Raw genomic sequence first — 26,403 nt, 5'->3', positions numbered from 1 at the left:
CCATTCGATTCTAGTTGGCAATTATTTCACTTGGAAGAGTATTTTTTTTTTAGAATCTAAGAGAACCTTAGTAATTATCTGTTCACCTCCTTATTTAAACTATTGGGAGATTATGGCTCCGTATGATAAAATAGCATGCCCTAGCTTTCTTGGTAGGTTAAAGAATGTCCATTACCACCATGAATTCAACACCTTCCTGCCTTAATGGCAGGGAAAAGACAACTGTTTGTACAGATGAATGCCACACCACTTTTCTTAGAGTCAGCTTATTGCAAAGTAAGGCACCCATATGCAGTATTGTTCTTAGTCTGCTCTGTGATTTCCCTGAACTCTGCGATGTAGATAGATGAAAATTAGTACTCAGATTTAACAGAAAAAAAAAGCCATTCTCATTGATATTAATAACAGACACAGAACTCCACCTCCTAACTCTGCCAGGCCAGGTGCTTGTTAGGGGGTGGCTGAGGGAGCCAGCACAGTCAGCAAGCAGAGAAACATCCCCCACCAAAGTTCTGGCTGACGACTGACTGTCTGAATTCATTTCAAACTCTCTCTCTTTGCTTCCAGCAACTCCTTCAAATTGGGCTCCCTGAGGTAAGAAGTCAGTGAGACAATGGCCAAAAGGCATTCTAGATGTGCTGAGATTTTACCTGATTACAAAGAAACTGAAGTTGGGGAAACAGTTCACTCCACTAACCTGAGAGGTACTTAGTCACATGGGCAACTCTGAAGGGAAATCCCACTCTCTGACATTCAAGAGTTACGATTCCATACTTGCCACTGGTCAGAACCCTGTGCCCGGAGCATCCCAGCCTCTCCTCTTGCTAACAACCTATTTTTCCATCAGGCACTTCTGCATGGGGTTGTCATCTGAGTCCTGAAGGAGAAAGCTATGGCCTGTATAAACAAAGGCATGAGGACAGAACTTCCCTAAGCGGCCGAGATGGCTTTTCTGGTCTGTACCTTTCAGCCAGGGCTACAAAACCTAAGCCTATTTCCTAACCTGGACCCCAAATTATTTGTCTCCATCAATCTGCCTGCTGACTTGTTTCTCATCTCCCTGCCTCTTGACCTTTTGCATTTACTTCCTATTAGTGATTTGTATTTGCTGCTCAGACCAAACATTTGGAACCTTTCCTCTTGTTTGGGCTCCGTATCCCTCTGACTATATGTTATTATTATTGCTCTTATTAATTTTTTTAAATATATATCTTATATTGTAGATAGTCTATGTGCCAGATGCCTTAATAGGCACTTTATATTCACTGAAACCCCCACTTTTCAACAACCTTGCAAAAATAAATCATAATATGCCCGTCTTACAGATGAAAAGGCTGAGGCTTAACAAGTCCTCAGAGCTAGAAAGTGGTAGACCAGGAGGACTTGAACCTATCTTCACTTCAAAATCTGAGAAGTTCGTGCAATGCTATCTAATTCTCATTCATCCTTTGGGTCGTTCTACCCTTAATTTTTCCAGACTAACTAGTTTAACTACATTCCCTGAAACCCTTTCATATTTCCTGATAATGGGCTCTCTTGGTATCTGAGATGGAATATATTTTCTGAAATCAACAGAGAGATTGAAGTGAAAAAAATAAGGGAGTGAGGAACACATGGACTTCAATGTATCTCGAATATCTCTTGCACCAATGTGAATACCAGGACTATACCTGGATGAAGGTAAAAGCTACTATTAGACAAAGACCTCTAGTAAACCTCTCAGTGTTGCTAACTTCCTCTCAAGTGAAAATACTACCAGCAATAGACTTAGGTCACCTCTTGGATTTGTATTCTGATCTTCAGAGCTTTTTCATATCCCTAATTTCATGTGGGCTCCTAAACAACACTTATTCTTGTCCCCATGGTATAGATGAGGAAAATAAACAAAAGAGAGGTTAAGAGACCTCCTTAAGGACACAGTGAATTACTAATACAGGATATGGGTAACTGGATCCTGGTCTTTTGGATGCTTGGGTTTGTGTATTTCACGAATGTAACACATAGAAAAAAAATTGCATTTTCAAGGGAACTAACATATGTTGAATGCCTACTTAATATGAAAGATTATCCTTTCCATCATATATTACATTTGAGACACTCATATGAAGTAAGTGCTATTATTGTTCTCTATTTCCTGGGTTAGGAAACAGATGCTCAGAGAGTTATGTAACTTGCCCAAGATCACAGTAGTCACTGAGAGTCCGGACTGCATAAGAGTGTGCCTGACTCCAAAGCCATTCTCTTAAGGCTCCCTCATGGCATGCTTTTAGTCTCCATTGTGTCCAAGATGCTTAAGGAATTCCACACAGTGTTTGGAACACAAGGATGAATCCTGATGGCTCCCGCTGGTTGCTAGGTAACGTCTGTTTGGTACAATCTGGTTCACATCATAATGGTTCTTTTGCCAACAGGAGCTGGTAATCAGGATGGCAGTGAGGCAGGCACTTGCTTGCAGAAGAACAGGCCTAGGTTTTTAAGAAGCCACAAAAGTGTCTTTGGATGATTAACATCAAAGGGGCCAACAGCTTTGCAATAACAGCATAAATATTGTGGGCTGGATGGACAGGCACCAAATGGGGACATTCCATCCTGCTGTGTGATGAGAAAGCTGCCACTTTTGAGGCCTTCCAAAACAAATAAACACTCCATATGCCAGAGGAAAAGCCCAGGAAAGACCTATTCCAACTGGAGATGGTGAATGTTACTTCTTCAAGAAGCTGAGATCCAGCTGGTACTGCCAGGTGGAGAGTGAGTTGGGTAGCTGACCTCAGGCATGGCAGCCTTGGTTTTTGGCCACTTCATGGGGTGACCGGTTGAGCAAACAGCAGTGGAATTCTGCAGCTGTGGACCAAGACCTAAATACTCATTCCCACTGACTCAGAGACATGCTACAGCCGAGGGTGGGGGAGGTGAGAGAATATAGGGACACAGGTGTTGGAGAAAAGTTTGTTTCAGCAGCACTCGCCCATAGCTATGAGTAAGCAGGAGCTCACTGGCCACAGAGCACCTGGGCTGTAAGCATGGACTTTACTCAGACGGACCTTGTCTTAGTTTATGGTACTTTCTTGCTTGCTATAACAAAGTACCATAAACTGGATGGCTTATATACAAGAGAAATATATTTCTTACAGTTCAGGAGGCTGGAAGCCTGAGGTCAGGGTGCCAGCATGGTCAGATTCTGATGAGGGTCCTCTTCTGGGTTACAGATTGCAGCTAGCTGTCTAGCCTCTTCTTACAAGGGTGCTAATCCCAGTCATGAGGGCTCCACCCTCATGACCTACTTACCTGGTAAAGGCCCTGCCTCTAAATACCATCACACTGGGAATAAGATTTCAACATATGAATTCTACAAGGACAGAAACATTCAGTCCATTGCCAACCTGCATTCAAGGCCCTCCTTTTCCATGCCATGTACTATTAGGGAAGCTATCTAACACCTCTGAACTCATTTTTCTAATCTATTAAATAGAACTAATATTTACCTCTATCTCAAAGGGTCGTTATGATTAAATAATAGAATAGTTTTTAAGTGCTTCACACAATATTATATCATTAATAATTACTAGTATTATATAACATATCATAGTATATATGTATATTTTATAATATGTATTATAAATACTATAATATATAATACATATTAAATATGAAGATATGCTATTGTCATTATTATCTCCTACCAAGAACCAAACCATTTTCAGGAATAGGAGAGACATGAGAAGTCCAGTATTTCTCTGAAGGTAGCAATAATCTCTTCTATAACCTGCTCACATGGTTATGCTTTCTCTGCTTAAATGCTCCTCATGATGGGAAGTTCAGCAGCTTCTATGGGTGCCTATTTTATTTCATTAATTGACTGCAATGGAAAATAATTCACTAAATTCAAACAATCTGAATCTTCAAGATTTCTACCCTTTGGTCTCACTTCTGTTCCCTAAGGTTACAGAATAAAATCAAGCTATCACTTACTGAAATCTTACTATATGCTAAGCACGGATCTGGGTAATTTATTCACTGTTGTTCATTCTGACAACAGCCTCATGAAATAGATAGTATTATCTTGATTGTGCACATTGGTAAATTGAGGAAACAAAGTCAACTTTCATAACTTCATGAAATAGACAATATTATCTTGATTTTGCAGATTGGTAAATTGAGGAAACAGTCACCTTTCATGTGCTTGGCTATGAAGTATTTAAAGTTAGAGCTTTTCTCATCATTGAACTGAAATTACATAACATTTTCATTGTTAACAATTGCTGTGTTCTTGTTTCTAGGAATATGAAGGGAGAATGAAACAAAACTGCTCCTCTCAGGGAACTTGGAAAGGAAATTGAAAAGGCAAGGCACAGGCTGGAAGAAAATATTTGAAAAAGATTTATGTGACAAAGAACTTCTTTCTGGATTATACAAAATATTTTTAGATATTCTTACAACTCTAAAATAACTCCTTAAAAATGTGAATTCTACCAAAGGAGAGATAAAGATGACAAATACATTCAAAGATGCTGAAAATCACTTATTTATTATTAGGAAGTTACAAGCTAAAGCATAATGAGATACCACTACAACCTACTAAACTGACTAAGATTAATCAGACTAACCAGTTGTTGGCAAGAAATAGGGACACTGAGACTCTCACACTTCTGGAAGGAATGTAAAATGTTAAAACTTCTTTGGAAACAAGTTCAGTAACTTTCTAAACAGTTGAAAATAGACCTATCATGCAAACCGGCAATCCCACTTCTAGGTACTTATCCAAGGAAAATGACAACATATGCCCACACAAAGACTTGTGCACAAATGACCGTAGCAGCTTTGTGGTAATTGCTAAAAACTAGAAACTTGTCAAGTGTCCAACAGGTGAGTGGACAAACTCACTATAGTATATCCATACAATTAAGTACTAAATAGCAGTGAAAAGGAACTATTAATACGTTTGACAATATAGATGTAAATCATAATGCTATGCTGAGATAAAGAACCCATAGATTTTATACATATGATTCAATTTCTATAAACTGTTAGAAAATGAAAACTAACTGCAGTGGTAGAAAGTAAACCAGTGGTCGCCTAGGTATGGGGGAGGTGTGTATGGGGGATGTATAAGGGGGGTTAGGTTATAAAGGAACATAAGAAAACTTTGGGCTATGATGGATATACTTATTATTTTAAATGTAGTGATGGTTTCACAGGTGTATACATGTATCAAATCTCATCAAATTATATATTTCAAATATATACAGTTTATTATACATCAAATATACCCCAATTCTATTGGGGTATGATGAATGCTGATGAATGGCACAACGAATGGCTGGGCACTGAGGCCAGGGCCCATCACCCAATCTGGGAAGGTTACAGATCTCCTGTCTCAGGAACAGAGGTGTTATGGAAGCATATTAGAAACAAGAGATCTTGGAGGTGGAGTGGGTAGCATTTAAAGAGGAGAAAAAGATAAAATTTGCACATAAGCTTTGGATTGATGAATGATCCACTAGGGCATCACCAAAGAAAAAGAAACAATAAGAACTGAAATTAATATAGGACCTGGAACATAGCTCACATGTGATACAATCATCATTTATTCCTTTTTTCATTCATCAAATGTGTATTGGGCTCCCACTTTATGCCAGACACTATTCTAGATGCCAGAGATACAGCTCTGAACAAGAGATAAAATCCCCGCTGTCAAAGTGTTCCCATTCTAGTGGAATGAGATGGGACATTAATACATACATGAAAACTCTATAATATCAGGAGATGATGTGTGCTAAGAAGAAAAAGGAGAGCAGAGTAAGGAGTGGGTGGCAAGGCAGGGGCCTATTTGACATTGTCTGTGAAGGTCCTCTGAAGAGCAATTTGAGTAGGAACCTGAGTGAACCAAGTATGTGTCATGTGGATGTTGGGGAAGATGACTCCCTTCTGGAGAAGAAATGCAAGGCCTGTAAGGAAATGGGGGGTAATGGTGGGAGTCTAAAGTAAGTCTTTCCGTAATGGTGTAGTGATAACAATAACATAACTTCTTCCTCTTATTAAAACTTCTCTATGCATCATGATCTTGACTATGAGCTTTAATGCTTAGAGCAACCCCATAAGATAAGAGCTAGTCTCATTCTCATTTTATAGCTAAGGAAATTGAGACAAACTACATAAGTTGCTGAAAAATCACAGCAAATAATTAGCTGAGGAAGAGACTCAAATCTATTAGAACTGCTTGACTTTTGATCCTGAGCTTATGCGCATCCAGTGGGCAAGTGAGGGTGCATGGGTTTGTGAAGACTCCAGCAGTATGATTGGGGGTAAGTTACTTAACCTCATAGTTATGTGTACTGTATCTAATTTCTTATTGTTTTAAAAAAATTATTTATTTATTTATTTCTATTATAGACACAGGGTCTCACTATGTTGCCCAGGCTGGTATCGAACTCTGTTGCCCATGCTGGTATCGAACTCCTGGGCTCAAGTGATCCTCATGCCTCAGCCTCCCAAAATGCTGGGATTACAGGCATGAGCCACTCTACCCAGCCCCTTCTTGCTTATTCGTAATGAAACAATGCTTTGTAAACCATGAAAGTGCTATATAAAGATATCTTTAAAATAACAAAGAAGTCCCTGTAATTAGATATTCTAATGCTACCTAGTGTAACAAACCTCAGTATGACAGCGGCTTAACCCTGTAGAAGTTTACTTCTTGTTTGCAAATAAATCCCTCGCACGTGGAGGTGTGTGCCAAATGGTGATTCAGGGAACCAGGCAGGCTTCTTTCACCTTGTGGCTTGGTCATCACCTAGGGGCTCGCAGATGTCTCCTTCCAGGGAGTAGAAATGTAAAAAGAACCCAGAAAAGTCATATCTGCCTCTTCAAAACCCCAGCCTTGGAACAATACACGTCACTTCCATTCACATTCTTTGGCAAGAAATAATCATGTGCATGCACTTGGGAAACAAGGGAGGAGCCAGAAAAGGCAGTACTTGTTGAGACAGCTGCCCCTAGGGACAACCGCACTTTATAGAATGAAGACCACAACTTTTTGGTGGATAATTAGCTATTTCTGGCGTAGCCCCTCCCTCTCTTGCTTCAGGTCCATATGATAAAATGTAACACAGCCCACTGGGCCCTAAATATGTTGGTCTCTCTGACCCACACACCCAACTTCAAATCATGCCATTCTTCTTGGTATCAATACTCCAGCAATACTCGCCTTTACATGGTTTCAAACATGTGCGCTCTTCAGGTTGACTGGGCGTAATGAAGTCACCTCTTCATTATTGGCTCTCTCCTCTTTCCCCAAGGCTGCACTTGTCCCTCCTGTTCTAAATGCTCGTCATCACCTCACTATCCCCATCTGCTCGTCGCCGTGCTCTCAGGAAATCTCAACACATTTGTAATTATTTGTTCAGTATTTTAAAAGCACAAGCTAGAGTTAGACTGTGTGGATTCGAAGCATAGATCTACTACCTACTGGCTGTATAAACTTGGCCAGGTTATTTAAACTCTCTTATTCTTTATGGGCTGCTATAACAAAATGTCATACACTGGGTGGCTTGTAAACAGCAGAATATTTTTATAGGGGTCTGGGAAACCCAAAATTAAGGTGCCAGCAGATTTGGTGTTTCGTGATAGCCAGCTCTCTGATTCAAAGATGGTACCTTCCAGCTGTGTCCTCACATGGTGGAGGGAGCCAGCTAGATCACTGTGGTCTCTTTTATAGCGGCACTGATCCCATTCATGAGAGCAGAGGATTTCAACATATGAATTTTGTGGGGACGCAAACTTTTCTTGCCACTATTTCTTCATTTACAAAATGTGGATAATTATGACTCATTCTTCATTGATTATGAAGACTAAATACAATAATGTATACGAAATAATTAGTATAGCATTAGCTGTACATTAATGCCAAAGAACACAATTACTTTTGCACCAACCTAATAGCAGCTGTCACTGTTGTTACTGTTACCGTTCCTCTTCACAGGTACAGGGTGAACTCCGAGACCATCTCTCCTATTCATTTACATCCTCGGAACTTAGCACGACATCTGACCATAGTGGATTTTCAATAAACAACTATGGGGTAAATTAATGCTCTCCATTTCCTCTTGTGTGGTGGGTTTTCCTAAAGGCCATGTATCTGTAGTTTGTCATTCTCTGAGTGCTGGTTCATGTTCTTCTATGGAGACAGAATTTCAGTACAGCACCTTAGTGAAGAGTACAATTCCAGAGCAGGACTGTGGGTCTCGGCATAGTGTTTTCCAGCTATCTAACCCAGAAGAAGTTCTTTTTCTTCTTGACACCTCAGTTTCCCTGACTGTAAATGAGGATGATTTGGGCATGCCTTACAGAGCTCTTATGAGGGCAGCACAGTGTCTGCACAGAGGAAGCACTCCACAAATGACAGGTATTATTTTTAAAAGATTAGTTTTGAAGGCTTTCTTTTAATAGCAGAAAATGAGCACAGGATTGTGTTTAACATGCTGTGCCCTTCCTTCTTTCCCTTGAATGGACTTTAAAGCCATCGTATTTATGAACTCCCTGGGCTAAATGTCGCCTTGAAAGAAGGTAGCTGAGAGCAGGTGAAAGCTCCTGGGCCAAGTTTATTTGAGGTCATGAAATAGCATTGGAAATGGTCACTACCTTTTTCTTCTTGGGCTCTCTCAGCCTTTGCCTTTCTGTTGGATGTCAGGTGGAGGCATGGGGCACTAATGCAGGAATCACCACACCTACTTAGAAAGAAGGCATTTACCTAATTGCAAAGGAACACATCCTGCCTGCAGACAATAAATGGTGTGTGATGCTTCCATGAAGTGAGATGGATGGAGCTCTCCGTTGCTAACTGGCCCGTAACCACGGTCATTAATCACACACGGCACGCCCATTGCCAGTAATGGACTTCACCCCGGAAAACTCCAACTCATGGTGCCAACGGGTTAAAGGGAAGGCCTCGCCTCTTATGGAAATATGGGTGTCCCTGCGGGATTAACCCTGGCATTTGCCACCCCTCATCCACTGAAAAGCCCTTTTAATTGATTTTTCTTCCTATTCCCTCCAATCTGTCAAGAACTCACTTGCCAGCCTCTGCGTGGACCCAGAGACATTGCCTGAACTATATGAATTGCTAAGAAGCTGCTAGTCTACAAGGAATTTCCCTTTTCTTCTTCCCTTAATAGACAAAAAAGTAACTAAACTGGAACAGCAGAGCCTCATTTTTTGTCACAACCCACATCTCTGCAGCTAGATCTGGGTGGGAAACAACCCGACACCATCATCTACAATTCTCTGAGTGCTTGCTTTGTGCTAAGTGTGGCCATGTTGCCTCTCCACAATTAATCTGAATAATTCCAGGGCTCTCCATTTTTCTAGATAAAGACACTGAGGTTCAGAGAGGTTAAGTGAATGGCTTGCCCAAGTTTGCACAGCTAAGGACAGAGGTGATAGTCAAACAAGCACACCAGATTGCAAATCCAGTGCCCTTTCTGTGATGCTGCAGAGTGCCCTGGTCATTATCTTTTCTTTCTTGGATTGGCATCTGACGTCTCCTCACAGCCACAAATGAATCCCTGTTTTCCTCTTAACCAGCACTAGAAAAGCAGAATGGCACTGGGTGTGCTTGAGATAACCATGAAAATTGGACTTGCATTTTCAAATGCAGTAAAGTTCTACCACAGTGATACTCACTAGCTAGGTGCAGTAAATACTGCTTAACTTAATAGATAAGCTCCAGCCCAGCTCTGGTACACTGAAATACTCAGGATGAGAGGGCTAGGCATGGTTCAGTCTATTTACTTTTCATGGGAGAATGAAGTGATTAGGTAATTTGTAATAAATTCCTCAGCTGTGCAGAATTTCTGCAGAGGCACTATTAATTTGATTAATAAGGAAGAAGCCATCTGACATTTCCTTTTGGTGTGCCATATATTCTCATAAGCTCTGTGTGGTTTTGAACCAGGGGCGGTAGAAGAGCATTTTCAGGGTGTTCTAGGCCTGTAACAAAATTGCTTAAGCAACTAGACTGGTTTCTTTTGTGCTAGGAGGTCATTTGCAATGGAAAGATTTTCCTGTTGTCATTTCTGCTGTTTTGGTTGCCAGAGGCCATCTGATCTGAAAAAGGCATGGGCAAATTCTTCAGCCTGGCCTACAAAATTCCCCATGAGCTGGCCTGGTCTTGTCATTCCGTTGGAGTTACTGAGCTTTTAGGGCAGACAATTATGTGGCGTGGAGAGCTGTCCTGTGTATTTTAGGATATTTTACAGCCCAAACAAAACTATCTGTAGACATTTCCAAAGGTCAGCTGGGGGGCAAAATTGCCCCCAGTGGAGAACCACTGCAATAGACTATTGAGTTCCTTGAGGATGTGGACTCTGTATTGTTCTCAGTGTTATTCCCAGAGGCTATCACTGTGCCTCACACACAGTAGGCACTTTATGCCCTTTCAATGAATGTAGCATAGAGCCCAGGCTCATGTTCTGCTAGGCTTCTTCTATACAACACATTCTTCCTTATTGGTGCCCAGTGCTTTCCTTTCTTACCTCTGTGTCTTGACTCTTCCACCTAAACTGTTTTTCTTCTTCCATCTTCATGTATTCAGAAGGCATCTTGATGCCTTCAAGATTTTTTTCCTTCAAGGTTCTGTTCAAACACCATCTTAACCAAAGCTATCCCTGATCACCCAGATGGGATACATCTCAGTATCCCCTGGACTCCCTGAGACTTGTTATCTCTGTTTCTTTTATGATATCCAACTCGTTCTGAGCAAGGTAATATAATCTAGTAGATAACAGATCAGACTCTGAATTGAAATTACAGTTCCATCCTTTACTGCCAGTAAAACTAAGGAAAAGTGACTTATCCTTCCTCTCTGAGAGTATTTCCTCATGGGTAAAATGCAGGTAACAACAATTACCTGCAGGGATTAAATGAGATAATGTATTTAATGGCCATGGCTAAGTTCCTGGCATTTAGGAATGAGTATCTGTTATTATTATTCTCACTTTGGAATGGAAGTTTCCTACAGACAAAACCAAGTTAATGTTCATCCTTGTATCTCCAGTTTCAAGGTCAATGCCTGATAAATAGTAGGTACTCAATAAATCTATTCATGCACAAACAAAGTTGACACTTCAAGCTGGAAAATTCTCCAGGACAGTAGAGTCATGGACTCTTCCTGTGAAAGAGGAGAAGGAGCCCACTCTGAGCTCCTCATTTTACATAAGGAAAAAACGAAGGCCGGAGGATAAAAATGGCTTGTCCACAGCCACACAAGGTAATAGAAGTCAAAGTCATGTGCCAGCTAGGCCTGCTACCCTCCTAACCACCACAGACCACACTCCTTAGAAGGCCAGTGGAGTCTCCCTCTCTCCTGTTTGCAAAGTGGTGACAAGAGAAACTTACTTCAGCATGTGGGAAAGCTAATTAGAGCTAATTTATTACTTCCCTCAGAACCAGGATGCTGGGTAGAATCTGTTGGAGGTCTGTGCTGCCAAGAGAAATGCTCTTGATTATATTTACACATCTGATTTGAGAAGTACATGGAAACCTAATCATAACTATCATAACATGTTCACTGACTCTCGGTATACTTATCCTGGCTGCATGAGAAGTTTTCCAAGGTGCAGCTTGGGCTGCATCTTTTTCAATTAAGTTCTTCACAGACTATGTCAAACCCTCTCTGAAGCTGTCTGGAGGATTGGACAATGTGCTGGAGTTAGGCAAATTGGATGAGTTTTGGAAAAATACTTACCCTCTCTGAGCTTCTGTTTCCTCCTCTGTATAATGGGGGCAATCGTACCTACCTTGCAGGTTTGATATGATGAAATGTACTATACCTAAGTGGCTTATGCAAGGCCAGGTGCATACAGGAGGCATACATTAAATATTAGGCCCCTCAGTAAATGTTAGCCTAGACCTACGTGTATGTCTAGGTGTTTGCTGTGGAAAACTCGGTCCTGTCCGTGAGTGCCAACACATCTTCAGCCTCATTCTAGGCTCTGCACTTGGGGCGGCATAGAGTTATGGGGCCAGCCTAATGGGGAGATGGCTGGAATACAACTAAGAAGCCGTTTTATTGGAGAATGATGGAGGAAGCATTTGATGTGATGGGTGGAAAGACAATGGACTTAGGCATTACATAGACTTGTATTGGAATCTCAGCTCTAGCACTTTCCACTATGGGATCTTGGGAAACTCACTTAACCTCTCTGAGCTTAGTTTTCTCATCTGCAATATGGGCAGGAGTAATTAACTCACATAGCTGTTGTGAAAAATGAATTTATATTATGCATATAAGAATGCACAGTACATAGTAAGAGCAAAATAACTGAGCCTGACGAGGCAGAGGCTGGTCCCAGACTCTGCTAGGCATACAGCACATACTCAGTAAATGTGCTAAATGAGTGAATGATTTGGACAAAATTTACTATAATCTGGAATGAATGGGGAACAGAAAAAGGACACTGGACTAGGAGACAGAACCATATCGGTTGGTATCCCAATTTGACAATTAGACAAACTCACATCTTGCCAAGTCTCAATTTTCTCATCTGTAAAAGAGGGTGATCTTGATAAAGACAAAAGAGTTGACATTGGCAAGGAGAATTTATCAATTGCAAAGCAGACTCTCATGATATTTGAAAAGCATTTAGTATAGCACCCAAAAACAGTAAACCATTCAGTAAATGGCTGACAAAAGCTTTAACACCCAAAAATGCCAGTCATGGGCTTTCCTTGTGAATGAGATATACCAGGATCCCTGCCTCTTTGGAGGAGCAGCAGCAATATCACCCTCCTCCTCTTCATCACCAATGAAGGGATTGGAAAGGTAAGGGTATGTATTCTCCACCTAACATCTGATGACAGAAATGTCATCTGTGGGAAGTATACACCTTTGTGTGTAGGTGGTCTGTGTTTTAAATGTCCTCATTTGCTCTTCATTTTAAGATATTTTTCATCTTATAGTTTTTTACATTTTGTTTTTGTCACTTTACACCCTTTTTTTTGTTGCCACAGCACCTGTCTGTAGAATCAATTTCATCTCTAAAGCATTCTTCTGGTTTCTTGTGGCCTTAGAAAGCATCTACTAGCACTTGGTTAGAATTTTGTAGAAAATGAGAAACAGATTCTGAGTGGAGGCCTGAGGGCTCTTCTGTGAGTAAAATATATGAATGTTGATGGGTGAAATTGCTGAGAGATCCTTTGCCTGCATTCCACCCATTGACTCTGACCTAGATCCACAGCCCAAATTATGTCTTCTGATGTGGGAATCTGCTCCTTGTGGCCCCCAGTAAGCCACACCTCCTGCCTTTATACCTATGCTTACTTCCTTCTACAGCCCCCTGAGTCCTGGCTGGACCTATGGGTCTCACCAATGGAATGTGTTGGAAGAGTTGTTGTGCTAGCTCCAGACCAAAGCCTTCAGAAGTCTTAGTGGGTCACAAATATATTAATCATTGCTTATCACAACATCCCCCTGAAATAGATATAACTATCTAAGAGGTAATAATAGTTTCATGGGTATCTGGTACTGTTTTAAATCCTTCAAGTGAATTGATTTATTTAATTATCACATCAATCATATGAGATAAATGTTATTACTATATTGTACCCATTTTACAAACGGGAAAACTGAAGCACAGAGAAATTATCTTTCCGAAGATCACACAGCTAGTAAGCTTAGAGCTGGGTTATTTAAACCAGCTCATCAGATTGTAGAACCTGCACATCAATCACTATGCTAAACTTCAGCAAGGTTAAGTGTCTTGCTCAAGGTCACATAGAAGCCATGGCAAAGCTGGGATCCAAACAGGTTTTATGGACTCCGCCTCTAACCCTTCTGGTTTATAAGCATCTAAAAGACAGTTTTGCTCTAGGTTTGTCAACAGCTTCACCTAAACACAAAGACAGCTTCTACAAAAAGTAAAAATATGCAGCTTGCAACTGGTGGTCTTTTTATCAGAATTTTATAGAATCCTTCTGTGGTTTCCTTTTCCACATTTAGGAACTGAATTACATAACTGAGTGTATACATGTATGAGTATGTGTGTATAAAACTATATGCACTACAGGAGTGACAGCTCTCCTAGATCACTTCCTTTCTCTGTGCTCAAGATGTAAGTTTATTTGTTCATTCAACAGACACCAAAGTGTAGGGTATCCAGTCAGACCTTGCTATTTAGGGGACTGTGACTCGGAGCAGGTATTGTATAGTCCCTAAGCCTTAGCCTCCTCATAGGTAAAATGGAGTTAACAATTGTATATATCATAATCTACATCATAGGATTCTTATGATAAAATGAAATAAATGAAACGCTTATCAGAATGCCAGATGTTGATGGCAATCAAATACTTTAAAAGTTATTATTATTAATAGTTAAATAATATAATAGAAGAATAGCACTCCTATGATCTGAATGTATATGTTTCCCTAAAACTCATATGTTGAAACCTAATTTCCAGTGTGATGGTATTAAGAGGCAGTGACTTTGGGACATAATTAGCTCATGGAAGTGGAGCCCTTATGAACAGATTAGTGCCCTTATAAAAAGAGGCCCCAAAGAGACTCCTCATCCCTTCTCCCATGTGAGGACACAGTGAGAGGTATATCTATGAACCAGGAAGTAGATACTCATCAGACACCAAATCTGCTGAAGCCTTGATCTTGGAATTCCCAGCCTTTAGAACTGTGAGAAATAAATTTCTGTTGTTTATAAGCTATTAAGTTTTGCTATTTTGTTATAGCAACTCAAATGGACTGAGATAACTACCTACTGGTCACTGTGCTTGGTTCTTTGAATGCAGCAAGAAATAGGGCCCATTCCTCATCTTCAAGGGGTCCGCAGTCCCCATTGGGAGAACAACATGTAACGGACAGCTGACCTTGGGTTTGGAGGTGCTGCTGTACCAGAGGGGTATGGTCAGTGTTGTGGAGCCCAGAGGAAGGATTGATTAATTCCTCACTGACAGGAGTGTGAATAAGAAGATGATTTTGGATGTTCCATAGAGAAGGGATGTTTAAACCTGGACTTCATGTTTGGAAAGGGTTTGGAAAAGAAGAAATGTGAAATGGGAAGTATGAAAAGGGAACTTGAAGTACAGAAAAAGGCTAAGCCAAAGCAGGGTGGTGTGACTGGGCCTGGATAGTTTCCAATGAGTAAACACTTTCTGGGAGACTAGGTCTGGACTGGATGGTTAGAGAACAAGAAGCAAGAACTGAGCCCCCTGTTCTGATTTATGTGTGATAGGACTCTAGAGTGTTCAGCCTCCAGATGGAGACTGTAGAGGAATCTGAGATAAGATTCCTAAGTAAAGGAATCTAAGGCCAGATCATAAAGGGTCTTAGGTGTCAAGCTAAACAGGTGAACTTTATCATATAAACAGGCAGGAGGAATTGACTGAAAAATTCCTTAATATCTATTGATCAATAAATTGATAGACAAACATAGAGATATATAAATAGTACTGAGATATCAATATTTATATGCATAAAGCTATCTCATATTTTGTTGTCTTGTTCTTTTTTAAAAAATGAGTAGGGTGAGAGCAGGGTCTGCTTGCTCCTTATTCATCGTCATAGCCACAACACTTAACAAGGTAACATTGAAAGAACTTGAAAAAACCTTGTACTGGAGTAGACGAATGAATAAGCTATAAGCACTATCTTTTGATGTTTGCTGAATGAACCAATGAATTTACATCTTGAATGCAGAGGAAGCCAAGTAGTTTCACAAAGCAGGTGGCATTTAATCTTGAAATTGTAGATGGGTACAATTTAGCCTTGCAGAAGTAAGTGATTACCGGTGGCAGGACCACATGTACAGAAAACAATCTCACTGCTCAATGTATAGCAAAGGGTTGAACAGCATAAATTCTGGAGCCAGAGTTCAAGTTCTAGCTCTGCCATTTAATAGCTGGGGCTCTACAGCATGTATCTTAGCCCTCTGTGCCTCAGTTTCCTCATGGGGACAGTAAGAGTACTCATCTTATAGGATTATTGTATAGATGTAATGTTCTTATCACAGTAATACTATTTATGCACAGTTATTGTATATAAATACTGTATATAATAGTATTTGCTATTATTAATACTATTATTGCTGGACTCTGATTGCTGTCGGCAGACTGAACACTCTAGAGTCCTATCACACATAAATCAGTTCTTTCTTCATATATTATATCTGAACAGTCTATATGAGTCTCTTTGACATGAGTCTCTTTGGTACAGTTGAAGACCAGACAGTTTGGGAGTCATTTCTGAAGAGAAGAGTGAATGAGTAAACAAAGGTGGATGAGGCAAACAAAGAACATACCGAATGTCAGGATTCAGATGGGACTGCTGTATGATATTAATGAACACAGAGATCTGGAGAAACCATGTCAAAGCTTTCCAAGAGAGACCGGGAACAATACCTGGGAACACCAAAAAGAGAGATGATAAAGAAGGGATGACAAGTCCCTGCAGGCCTGGACCAAGTGCAACACAGAACAAGCAACAAGACCAAAAGAAAGCACTGTGTCTTGTTAAGTTTCTTTGCAAGGCTTTAAATCAGCAGTGGCTTCCTGGCAGGGTGAGGCAGGGCTCCAACCATGACAGGTTACCCAGAAGTCACCAGAGAAAAATGGAGAAGGAAAGCCTTGAAGAATGAGCATCATCCCTGATGTGATGCGGTTGCCATAGAGACCACTCTAGACGGTAGCCAGGAAGGGCAGTGCCTGTCCTCAGAGCAGTTAACAAGCTATTAGACCAAACACGAAGGTGCCAGCAGGTGAGTAGAATGAAGCCGCTACATCACAGCTTTCTGTTTGCTAAGATCAAACAGAGGAAGAAACAGCCATAAATCAGCCGGGCCACTGCAGCCATTGAGTCAAGTTCAGGGGAGCATGATAAGATTTCTAACCTGCAAGTCAAAGCCCCGGGACCACGTCCCAGAGGTAGATGCTCAGAAGAGTGATGGTCACATTTTCCCAAACTGGCTTGAGGGTTCAAACAAGGTTAAAACAGAACAAAACTGCACCACTAGCAAACATACAGACAGTAACTAAGAATGTGGGAAATACAAGCTGAAGAGAGTGCAGGAAGGCAATAAACGTGAGATTTTACAAAGTGGTCCCAACATTCAGACAAAACTGAAGACACAGCAGGGCTTTGTAGCAAGCAGGATACATGCTTCTAGAAACATTCACTGCTTAGTTTAAGATGGTGAACCTGGCTTTGAAACTTTCTCAGGGCAAGTGCTTTGGTTCTACTGGACTGCCTCTTCAGGAAAGTGTCCAGAGAGGGCAAGCTCAACTACCTACTGAATCTCCAAACTAAGCACTGAAGATAATCCCTCCAGATGAGCCATTTATTGTGTGGTTATGCCTGCTCTCTGAAGAGGTGTAAGGCCCCTTGGGTCTGCTCTGTCATCTACAAGTATGTCTATTTGCACAGATAGGTGGTGACTTAACGCCCAAGTTCCTTATGTCTGGTTCTTGACTACCTGGAGCCCTACCTCCTATCTCCCCTCACACCTGAGCTATATTTAAAACATCACACCTTGCTGCCTTTGAACATGTTCTTTTTCAGCTTAGGCAATTTCTACCTTGCTCTATGACTCAGCTCAAGGGCCATGTCATTCATTCATTCATCCACTCATTCATTCTTTCAACAAGAACTAAATGCTTCCCAAGTACCTGATACCTTCTGGGAGTCCTTCCTCCATGCTTCTGTTATACCTGCACTTCCTGCTAATGAAACATACTGCTCTGGGACAGGATTGTTTATTAATGTGTGTCTAGCTCATTAGATTTTAGATTCCTTGAGGGCAGATTGTGTCTTGCTGACAGACTAGCATAGTTTTTAGAATTAAGCACATAGCAGGTGCTCAATAAATAATTATTAAAGGATGAATAAAAGAATAAATGAATGAACTGCATTTCAAATTCTATCCAGGTTGCCGTATTCTGAAGGGAATTCTCCAAGCCATCAAGTTGGCCTGGGATGAAACGTTCTCGTGTGCATTACTTAATAAAAAGAGCTCTGGGTCAAATGAAAAATTTAAAGTCAATATGAAATTGATCCTCATCAGCACTTTCTCCTCCAAACATATAGACAAAAGGACATTTCTGAAACACATATATTAGTGTTGCATTTTCTGCTCCACAGACTCAGCGATCGTTGTCACTGCTAAGTCCAGCTCTCATTAATTTATGGGGCATCCAGCATAATCAGCAACAGGCTTCTTGGCAGCATAAATCAGTGACCAGCCTCGAATTTGGGAAAGTCTCTGAGCTGGAAACAGAATAATTTTCTTTCTTGCTCTTTTCTGTTAGAAGTCACTGAGCACTATTTAAACTAAGCTCAAGACCTTTAGGCTGAATGTTCAAGGACCCACCAAGATCATCAGCCAACCTGTCCTCTTCAACTGTGCAGGGAAAGAGAATATAGGCAACCATAACACATCTGGATAGTACCTTCTTAGGAACTCCTGTCACACCTTTACTCAGTTTAGTAGCCATATAAATAACAATGTCCCCAGAAGGAGAAAAAAAGGAGGCAGCTGAGGAGAAAAACAAAATTCCTACTGGAAGAAACACGATGCAATGAAAAAGCCAGATTTATCAGGTGTGACAATCTTGTGCACAGTACCTGGCACACATATGTGTTCATCACTTAAGGTGATTGTTGTGATGATCTGTTGAGGCTGGCTTCAGACAGAACTGGGAAAATGATTCAGGACCTCATGTTGAAGCAGCAGGGTGACAAGTCACAGCGTCTTGGGCTGCATTTCCTTTTTTTCTGATTCTGTAGCATTGCGCAGTGTCACAGCCTGAGTGCTCTCTCACCCAGACACATCTGATGGTACCCTATGATCCCTTTGCCTTCTATTATTTTGCTTGGATATCTGTCTTAGAACATTTAGTTTAGGATTTTTCATGTTTCTCCTAGTTGACATGCAGGCTGGACATAGAGTGGGGCTCGATTGCTTAGAAGCCAAACTGAACTCACCAAGAAAAGAAGACAGGAGAAACTTCTCAAGAGGAATGTCTCCAAATTGCAGGTGAAGGTCACAGGGAAGAGATGCCTCTGGGCTAAAACTTCAGGTGGTCCTAGTAATGGTACTATGGGGATAGGGATAGGGATGGGAAATGAAGCATGGAGAGGATTATGAAAAGTTGCAGTGAGGAAGGGGCTTTATCCCAAAGTGCACCCCTCCAAGCTTGGTGGGAAGGGTCTACGTGTGCGTGTATATATGTGTGTGTGAATATGTATGTATAGAGATATGTATATATGTGTTAAATACTTGAAAATATGATTACATTTAGTGTCACAGTGATACTATAAGGAAGATATTATTTCTTTTACAAATGAGGTTCAGAGTGGTTAAGACACATGCCCACAGCCACAGAGCTGGTTATTAGAAGAGCCAGGACTTGAACCCACTGCCCCAGTTTTGAATTTTTTAATCAGTTCAGTTGCCTAGTTTTGAAAGCCAACTAAAGTTAAGATTTGTACCCTCTGTCTCAGCTAAGGAAATTGTTGTGGGTGCCCTGAGTTTGCGTAAGTCTTGACCATTATGATACACTCTGTTCTCCATCCTGCAGCTCCCTCTGGATATGACACAATTCTAGGACATTCCCACACACACCCTTTGGCTGTCCCCACCTGAAGCACTTGGGATAATTCTCTCCATCCTGAGTCAGTCCTAGTCCAAAGTCATTCTTCATTCTGCTTCATTTTTAAAAAATCCTAATTGATTTATTTTTTATAATTACAAAAGTTACACATACTCATCATTGTATCAGACTTAGAAGAACAAAATATAAACAGAAAAATAAAAGCCCTTATTATACTGCTATGTAGAGAGGTTCACTCTTAATATCTTAATGCACTGTCTTTAGTCTTTTCGGGTGTCTATAATTACACACCTAAACATATGTTCGGAACAAAATTGGAATCCTGTTGTATATAAAGTTCTGAAGCCTATCTTTATGTCCATATGCCAATAACAACAAGAAAAATTCTTTAGAAATATGTTTTATTTAATGACTGCATTATTTAAGTGTGAAGAACTTCAGTAAAATCTTTTTCTTATTTTTGGAAATTTTGGTTATTTGCCTTTTGTCCACATTGCAACTAATGTGGAAACAAATTTTTGTTCACAAATTTTTGTTATTTCTATTTTTAGGATCGAATACCATAAGAATAATTCTGGACTGAAGAGTTATGAAGTCATTTCAGACACTTCCAGATAATTTTTGTTAATTAAATTCTCACCAGTTGAGTTCCATTCTACACTGGAAGAGCATTTTTCCTGGAAAGGCTCCTCAAAATGGTAACAAAGGGTAATTCTTTTAGATGATCTTGCATTTGTTTGAATGGGAACTGAGTTTAATCAAACATGTTAGGAAGACTATGTCTGTTTCACTTTTTAAAATTATTTTTGATGGACACAATAATTGTATATATTTATGGGGTACAGGGTGATATTTTGATACATGTATACAATGTGTAATGATCAACTTAGGGTATTTAGCATATTTCTCACCTCAAACATTTATTATTGTGTTGGGAATGTTTAAAATCATTTTTATTTGAAATTATGCAATAAAATATTATCTATAGTCACCCTACAGTGCTGTAGAATACTAGAACTTTTTTCTCCTATCTAGTTGTAATTTTGTATCCATTAACCAAATTCACTATTCCCTCCTCCCTCCATCCTTCCCAGCCTCAGTAACCACAGTTCTACTCTCTACTTCTATAAAATAAGCTTTTTTAGCCCCCACATACGAGTGAGAACATGTGATGTTTGTTTTCCTGTGCCTGGATTATTTCATTTAATATAATGTCCTCCAGGCTTATCCATTTTCCTGTGAATGACAGGGGTTTGTTCTTTTTTACGGTTGAATACTATTCCATTTTGTATCTATATCTCATTTTTTATCCATTCATCTGTTGATGAATACTTAGTTTGATTCTGTCTTGGCTATAGTGAATACTGCTACAATAAACATGGGAGTGCAGACATTTCTTCATCTATGTCATTTTTGTCCTGGGCACATAGCTAAGCTACATTTACATTCCCCTAACAATTAAATTGGGCCATATAACTGAATTCTGGCCAATGGAATATGGGTGGAAGGGCTGTCTGCCATTTCCACAAATGGTCCCTCAACATCTCCCAAGTATGATCTTCCTCTCTCTTTCCCCATCTTCAGAGACCTTAGAGGACACATGTTGAAGATGATGGTGACACAGATAAGATGGGGAAACCTAGCTTTCTGAATGGTTGTATTAAGTATCATAATTAACTTTTTACAATCATGTTGTTGGTTAAGGCAGCTAGCACTACTCATCCTAACAAATACAGTGAGTGTCTGATTTACTCAATGGTCCCCAAACTAAGAAGCCTCAGATGGCACTTTGTGTATCTAGCCATTAATCTGCGGTTGGCCAGCATGCCCTTTCACAGAGGCCTGTGGGGATCTGTAGCTCCTAAAAATCAAGCCTAGTTTTCAGCACACAGTAGGGTTTATGTGGGTGTGGGCTTATGTGTATTTATGGAATGAATGAAATCTTACAAGAGCGCAGTGACTCCACCTGGCTGACACCTATGCAAGATTCACTCTGCTGTTTGAAGAGGATCCTCCATTGGCCTCTGTCCCCTGCTGCAGTTAAGACCTTCATCCCCAGAACAAGCCCATTGCAACTATATAAGGCAGCTGTACACTGCTTCCCCATCACAAAAGCCCAAATACAGGGAACAGCCCTTCTGAACAGAGGCTGTTGCACAGAGGAAAGTGGAGTTTCCCAACACAGTCATTTCTCTTCTCCTGCTGACGCTAATTACAGTTTGCTAAATGTAAACTGGCGAAACATCTCACTCACCCAACAGTTCCAGAAATGGGCCCATTGTATTCATCGTAACCTAGGAAGAGAAAGCTGTTCTTCCTTCTAAGTCTTTTGTCTGTTTCCTCCGCCCTCCCACCCCCCCAGTACCTTTGGCAAACACAGAGAGGTATGCTCATAGAAGAGGTGAGTTTGGAACTGCAAATCCTCCCAGCCTCAGGACCTCTCTTTTGGTTGCCTGCTCGGCTACAAAGCTGGAGGTCTAAAGTGGAGGCGTGCAGAAGACACCATCTGGCTGGTAGGGGGTCTAATTACACGTGTGTGCAGCCCTATGTGGCAGTCTGGGAATGCAATTATACAACTAATTATATTGAAACAACAAACTTGAGCTTCCATGAAGGGCCCCCGCCCATAGAACCATCATGTTGTCATTTTCATATACTGTCACTCCTTTCTTCTGTTCTAGCTTCACTTGTTGACTCTTCTCTCCCTATTAAAATCCTCCTCTTTTCAGGACACCATCAAGAGTCACCTCCTCAGTGAAGCCTTCCACGGTTTCATACCACCCATCCCTATCTGAATGAATGTATCTTTGTTCTCCGTTATCCCAGTATTTTGCCTGGGCTTCTGTCACACTACTTTCAATGTCTATACCTCAGTTATCAAATCGAAAAACAAGAGTCATCAGTCTCTAAGGTCCTTGCAAGCTTCAAAACTTTATATTTTTGTCAATTACAACTGAATAAAGCTGAAAAACTTACTATTTATGGATACTTACAAAGCACCATATAACTCTTTCAGATATTTTAAAAGAATAATGTTTGCAAGCCTCCAAATCAATGTATTAAATTGAAATCCAGTATCAAAACAGCCGTTAAAGTGCTCTTTTGAAATCGTACATATCAATAAAATTTCAGAATATAAAAACCGCTATTTTACTTGTTGAATTCTTAGGAATAATAACTAAATGGTTTTAAAATATTAGTAGAAAGACAGTGGCTTTGAAATAAGAAGAATGGAGTTGGAGCATAAGTTGCTTCTAGTTGAATGACCTGGGCATGATTTATCATGTCTTTGCACCTCAGTTTCCCTATCTGTAAAATGGCAGTAATGCTAACTTTACTTCACTAAGCTGTTGAGTAGATTAAATTAGACTGTGCACATGAAAGCACTTTATAAATAACAAAATACAGTGTTTGTATTAGTTAGAGTAATCAAAAGCCCCAAGTGAGTCTCTCCCTATCCTAAGGAACACTGCCACTACTGCTGGGTGAGACATCTCAGATTCCCAGAATCAGGCACAACAATATTCACTGCTTCTCTGTCTATAGAATAACGATCTTTCAATAAAAATCTCCAGAGACTTTCTAACAGTCATAATAACTTTAGCAACTCTTCAGTGGGTACCTACCTTCTGCTAAACATTTGCTAGGCATTTGCCGCATAAACAGAAGGAAAGAATTAGCCAGGCAGCCAGGCATAGGGTTAAGTCCCAGATTTGCAAATAAATATTTATGTGATCTTGAGAGAATTGCTTCACTTTTTGAATCTTTGCTTCCTTATCTATAAATCAGATATGACATACCTATTATAAAGGATTATTTTGAAAATTAAAATGTGAAAACCCACTTAAACTATGCAGATACAATACATGACATAGCAGGCACTCAACAAATATTAGCCCCTTTCCCTTTGAGCACCAAGACTCTAGAATTCCACAGTATAAAACATTCATATAAATAGATGTGTGGGGGATGATGGGTGGCTTCTAGCAGAGTGATGTCAGGGAAAGATTTAACCAGAATCTCCATTGCAATATCACATTGGGCCCCTGCATGTGTCTTTCACCCACTGTGCTCATCACCACAATATTTTACAGTGAACATTTAATTTGTTCTATATAAGGAAAGATTATTCTCAATGATGCATGTGATAAATATGCTGGCTTTAAACCTTTTAGAAATATTAAAGGTTTTACAGCTCAATGTTTGACAGGCTTGATTAATCCCTTCCCCACAGAAATATTCAGGAAGATAGCTGTGGTTGGGTTTTAAAGCTCCAAGAGCGTTCTTTGATAAAGGTAAAGAAAACATAAAGAGCCTTTAAAAAGAGAGATTCTTGTGCCACACAAAATAGACAAAGAATAGGAAGACCCACAATGCTGCACAGTATGATAGAGAGTTGGAAGTCAGTGTGTGGGTGGGGTGAGGGGAAGCAGTGCTTTAAAACCTCTCTCCTTTAGAGGAGTTTTTAAATGAAAGGCACACATCCAGCCTGTCCACAGGACATTAGTCTAAGAGTTTTCTTCTCTGCTGGATTCCAAAATGGACGATGTGGGAGGGGGCACAGGGCAGACCAATGACAGTACAAACTTCAGAGAGGAATGAAATGGAATGTACCATGGCCCCTTCTCAGAGTCCTAGACTATAGAACAGCCTCCTACGTGCTTGTTCAGTTACCAGAGCTATTTCTTGCACAGACCTCTTCAGTTCCCCCACTGGATGTTGAGCTCCTCTAAAGAAAAGGAAATATGTTTTGGCTAATTTCTCCCCTCAGCATCTAGCCTAGCTTTTGTACATAATAGGTGCCTCATAGGTGTTAAGCAGATAGAGTTGGCCTTTAATAAACCCTCTACAAAATTGTCTAATAACATAAGTAGTGAAAAAACTCCTACTTAAGAATGATGCTTACAAAATTACTAATAGATTCTACCTCCCTTCACCCCATGAAACAAAAGAAAACAGAGACAAAACCACGGAGACTTACTAATAAAACCTCACTCAGCAAACACCTATTGAGCCCTATTACTAACCTAGGTGAGCTGGACATGGTTTCCAGCCTCCTTGCCTGGTAAAAGAAACCTGTCAGCATTGTGGTAGCTACTATAATGGAAGCATATTTGGAAAACCATGTAAGACAAAGGAAGGTACACCGAACCCAGTGTTTTTGTCCATGGGAGATGTTAGAAAAAGCTTTGAGAATGAATGCCAGACACTGAAGCCGAATGTTCGAGGACAATGCAAAGAGAGATTAAGGAAAGATGTACACTATATCATGCATACAGTTTTGATCTGTGAACTTCCATTGCAACTCCAAATAGAACGCTTGCTCTGTTAATCAACCTCCCTCACAGAATCTCAGAGTGTCAGCCCACTCTGCTCTGAGGTTTTCTTTGATATCCAGGTCAATCTCTAATACCAAGCCCTCTTCTATTTTTATGGAAGCATTTCCCAACAAGAACCACCAACATATTTGCCACAAGATATTATGGGGCAAAGGTGTAATTCAATTACGTGACTTAATCAATTCAAATGGCTAATGTACAAGAATCTCAGGATGTCATCCAGCTTTCAACTGAGGGCGAATAATTGTTCCATAATTTCTTAATTCTCCCACAAGACAGTTTAAATTAAAGGATGTCAATTTGCAAAGCCAGACTGCATTGTATTCTTAAATTGGGCCTGAAATAGCCACACGATGAAGGGTAATAAGGCAGAGAGCACAGCCCAGAGTGCCTGGTGCTGTGCAAAATTGTTTAATACGGTCAGACCCTTTAATCTTCATATCTATTGATGCAGAAAGCAGCATATTTCTGTCACTTATGATAAGAAACATTACTTTTTAAATTCCTTGGTGAGGCCTGCAGATCTTAGGCAGCCAAGATAGCAGGACTCTCTATTTCTCTTTCTGTGAACATTTCTTTTTTCCCTTAAATTGGTTTTGTTCTAATCCATTTAGTCTCCAATCTAAGTCAGAGACAAGTAACCCTGAATGGAACCACACTGGAGGGGGACAAAGGCATGCGCCTTTCAGTTCTTAGATTCTGCTGGCTACCGCCTCATTGAATAAGTCAGTGATTAAACAAATAATGAACCTTGGGGTATTAACTACAGGAGAGGCAGTTCCGGAAAGAATGAGTATTGGAGCCGATTTTGAAAGAAACAAAATCATGCTCAAAAGTGGAGGAGAAGGTATTGGGAGGGGATGATTGGAAGTGTTTTCATGAAGCAGCCAAGCATTTTACTAACCAGTGTCCTAGAAAACAGTTCAGTCAATGTGTCCAGGCTGGGTGGGGGCGATCCTGGTGAAAGGTGGGGGCCCAGGGTCTGGACTGAAGAAGCTGGATGATGTCTTCCCAAGATTGCCAGGGCCACGAGTCAGGAATCGTCATGGAGAGAAGCCAAGGAAATAGCTGCAATGAAAAAACGATATCAATTTTGAAGGCAAACCAAAGGAGAAAGAGGATAAAGTACAATGGTCATCACAATGGGGTTTGAAGTGAATGGTTCAGGGTGAAGTGTATGATTTGAAAGAGTGCGTGGTCCATGGGGGGTAGGTGGTCATGGGGCACAGAGAACCACAGGACGTGGGCTGGGCTAAACAAAAGGGAACTTGTGAGGGTCTCTGTGCCTAGCACTGTGCTAGGCTATGGGGAGGACATGAATAAAAGCAAATATGCTCATTCATCTTTATTTTAAAATGTTGGACTAGGTTATACATACACAGGCTAAAATTTAAACAGTACAAATTGTATATTTTTCACTTAGATGAATCTTTCTGTAGGATAAATACCTTAAAGC

The 26,403-nt window shown here is 40.4% G+C and overlaps 1 long non-coding RNA gene across 3 annotated transcripts; it reads left to right on the top strand.

Annotated features, from left to right (window-relative positions):
• Nucleotides 1-2,427: 2,427 nt before the first annotated feature.
• LOC116457265 (uncharacterized) lies at nt 2,428-19,032 on the top strand. 3 transcript variants are annotated; one of them, XR_009210855.1, is made up of 5 exons: nt 2,428-2,748; nt 4,278-4,863; nt 6,130-6,302; nt 7,979-8,077; nt 18,920-19,032. It is a non-coding gene; the product is annotated as an uncharacterized LOC116457265 (long non-coding RNA). The 3 variants fall into 3 exon arrangements; XR_009210854.1 differs by lacking the exon at nt 18,920-19,032 and adding an exon at nt 8,687-9,044; XR_009210856.1 differs by lacking the exon at nt 18,920-19,032 and adding an exon at nt 8,687-9,044 and having other exon boundaries at nt 2,428-2,909.
• Nucleotides 19,033-26,403: the final 7,371 nt, after the last annotated feature.

The sequence above is a fragment of the Hylobates moloch genome, unplaced genomic scaffold (genome assembly GCF_009828535.3).
Source record: "Hylobates moloch isolate HMO894 unplaced genomic scaffold, HMol_V3 SCAFFOLD_18, whole genome shotgun sequence".
NCBI lineage: Eukaryota > Metazoa > Chordata > Mammalia > Primates > Hylobatidae > Hylobates > Hylobates moloch.
This window is presented reverse-complemented; position numbering and strand designations above follow the sequence as displayed.